Source organism: Phoca vitulina, unplaced genomic scaffold (assembly GCF_004348235.1).
Source record: "Phoca vitulina isolate PV1807 unplaced genomic scaffold, GSC_HSeal_1.0 scaffold95, whole genome shotgun sequence".
Classification (NCBI taxonomy): Eukaryota; Metazoa; Chordata; class Mammalia; order Carnivora; family Phocidae; genus Phoca; species Phoca vitulina.
Genome location: NW_022589798.1, coordinates 1,013,851 through 1,017,198, shown reverse-complemented (window position 1 = coordinate 1,017,198; position 3,348 = coordinate 1,013,851). Strand labels below are relative to the sequence as shown.

Sequence of the window (3,348 nt, the reverse complement as noted above, 5' to 3'; positions counted from 1 at the left end):
AAAAAACCCAGAGAGAAGCAGTTCAGGACTGGTAGGACAACTGCACAACCCCATCTAGAACTGCTGTTTGTTCTCGCTTTCTGCTCGCCTAGCCTTTGTTCATTTTTACCTCATGGTTATAAGATGGCAGCGCCACCTCCAGCATTGCATCAGCATTCCAAGCAAAAAAAAAAAAAAAAAAGTAAGGACAGAGGACAAAGGTGCCATCTTTTAAAGAGCTTTCCTAGAAGCCCCACCCCACCACATCCACTTTTCATCTCGTTAGCCAGGACTGCTGTAGGGCCACCTGTGGCTAAAAATATAGAATTTTAGCTGCATCCATTTCAATCCTAAAAAAAAGTGATGCTACACCTTCCACTGTTTCTCAAGCAGACCTCTTTGCCAATATTGCCAAGGCAAAATGCATTCTTCAAGATTAGAAAAGCCCGCTCCCCAAGTTGTTGGCCACGCAGTCAGGGTGACCTGAGCCGTGGTCTTGTGCCGAGATGCTTCAAAGTCTTATTTAAAATGTTTGGACCCCCATGAAGCTCTACTACATCCAAGTTTAGGAAGAGATTTGGATAGGAAGGGGGCTGATGGGCTTTGTTGTTTATAAAATCAGGAATGCTGATAAAAGAGGTAAAGCTTTGAAAACTTTGAGTCCTGCACCTGCTCATGGTCATCATTAACCGGCTTCAGCTGGAGGACACATCTGATGGAACGTCAGTCTGGCTGTAAATTTCAGCCGGCTCTGTTAGATGGGGAGGAGCATGGCTGTACCCTTGTAGAAGGGCCATTTCCTTCATGGCATGAATACACGTGCCTGTGTGAGGTACTACTGCCTGAGCCCATGTCCCTCTAACAGCTCCCCCATGTGCCCATGTTACTCTGAATAGATCTTTGGAACACAGCATGTACAAGTCAGCATCTCACTCATCCAGCCGTCCCACCCTTAGAAAACTGGAAGAACCCAAGAATAAATATCTCGATTACCATAGGAGTTGGGGATCAAGTCCAGGCACTCACACTTCTGACGTCCAATAAATATTTGTTAAACAGAAAAAAAAATTAGAAGAGCCACATAGTTAATATTACTGGAATGTTTCTATGCATGCAAAGTGTGGTTATGTCACACAGAAGCTTTGACTCATCTTAAGGAAAACACCAAATTTCTTCAGATCAGTTTTTTTTTTTTTAATTTAAATTCAATTAGCCAACTTATAGTAACATCATTTGTTTCAGATGTAGTGTTCAGTAATTTGTCAGTTGCATATAATAGCCAGTGTTCATCACATCACGTGCCTTCCTTAATGCCCATCACACAATTACCCTATCCCCCTACCCACCTTCCCTCCAGCAACCCTCAGTTTATTTCCTAGAGTTAAGAGTCTCTCATGGTTTCTCTCCCTCTCTGATGACTTCCCATTCAGTTTTCCCTCCCTTCCCCAATGGTCCTCTGCGCTGTTTCTTATATTCCACGTATGAGTGAAGCCACATGATAATTGTCTCTCTCTGACTGACTGATTTTGCTCAGCATAATACCCTCCAGTTCCATTCACGTCGATGTAAATGGTAGGTATTTATCTTTTCTGGTGGCTGAGTAATATTCCATTATGTATATATATCACATCTTCTTTATCCATTCATCTGTTGAAGGACAACTTGGTTCCTTCTACAGTTTGGCTATTGTGGACATTGCTGCTATAACCATTGGGGTGCAGATCACTACATTTGTATCTTTGGGGTAAACATCCACTAGTGCAATTGCTGGGTTGTACGGTAGCTCTATTTTCAACTTTCTGAGGAACCTCCACACTGTTTTCCAGAGTGGCTGCACCAGCTTGCATTCCCACCAACAGTGTAGGATGGTTCCCCTTTCTCCGCATCCTCGCCAACATCTGTCATTTCCTGACGTGTTAATTTTAGCCATTCTGACTGGTGTGAGGTGGTATCTCATTGAGGTTTTGATTTGGATTTCCCTGATGCTGAGCGATGTTGAGCACTTTTTCATGTGTCTGTTGGCCATTTGGATGTCTTCTTTGGAAAAATGTCTGTTCATGTCTTCTGCCCATTTCTTCATTGGATTATTGGTTCTTTGGGTGTTGAGTTTTATAGATCTTGGATACCAGCCCTTTATCTGATATGTCATTTGCAAATATCTTCTCCCATTCCGTAGATTGCCTTTTAGTTTTGTTGACTGTTTCCTTTGCTGTGCAGAAGCTTTTTATCTTGATGAAGTCCCAATAGTTCATTTTGCTTTTGTTTCCCTTGTCTTTGGAGACGTGTCTAGCAAGAAGTTGCTGCAGCTGAGGTCACAGAGGTTGCTGTGGCCAAGGTCACAGAGGTTGCTGCCTGTGTTCTCCTCTAGGATTTTGATGGATTCCTGTCTCACATTTAGGTCTTTCATCCATTTGAGTTTATCTTTGTGTATGGTGTAAGAAAATGCTCCAGTTTCATTCTTCTACATGTGGCTGTCCAATTTTCCCAGCACCATTTATTGAAGAGACTTTCCTGCTTTGTCGAAGGTTGGTTGACCATAGAGTTGAGGGTCATTTCTGGGCTCTCTATTCTGTTTCATTGATCTATGTGTCTGTTTTTGTGCCAGTACCATACTGTCTTGATGATTGCAACTTTGTAATAGAGCTTGAAGTCTGGCATTGTGATGTTTCTTTTTCAACATTCCTCTGGCCATTCAGGGCCTTATCTGGTTCCATACAAATTTTAGGATTTTTGTTCCAGCTCTGTGAAAAATCTCAATGGTATTTTGATAGGTATTGCATTGAATGTGTAGATTGCTCTGGGTAGCATAGATATTTTAACAATATTTATACTTCCAATCCATGAGCACGGAATATTTTTCCATTTCTTTGTGTCTTCCTCAATTTCTTTCATAAGTGTTCTGTAGTTTTTAGAGTACAGATCCTTTACCTCTTTGGTTAGGTTTATTCCCAGGTATCTTATGGGTTTTGGTGCAAATGTAAATGGGATTAATTCCTTAATTTCTCTTTCTTCTGTCTCATTGTTAGTGTATAGAAATGCAACTGATTTCTGTGCATTGATTTTATATCCTGCCAAGGTGCTGAATTCCTATATGAGTTCTAGCAATTTTTGGGTGGAGTTTTTTGGGTTTTCCACATAAAGTATTATGCCATCTGTGAAGAGAAAGAGTTTGACTTCTTCTTTGCCAATTTGAATGCCCTTTATTTCTTTTTGTTGTCTGATTGCTGAGGCTAGGACTTCTAGTACTATGTTGAACAACAGTGGTGAAAGTGGGCATCCCTCTCGTGTTCCTGACCTTAGGGGAAAAGCTCTCAGTTTTTCCCCATTGAGAATGACATTCGATGTGGGCTTTGCATAGATGGCTTTTAT

General features: G+C 41.3%; 1 pseudogene; it reads left to right on the top strand.

Annotated features, from left to right (window-relative positions):
- Window positions 1–485: 485 nt before the first annotated feature.
- LOC116627226 lies at window positions 486–668 on the top strand (annotated as a pseudogene).
- The last annotated feature ends 2,680 nt before the right edge of the window (window positions 669–3,348 follow it).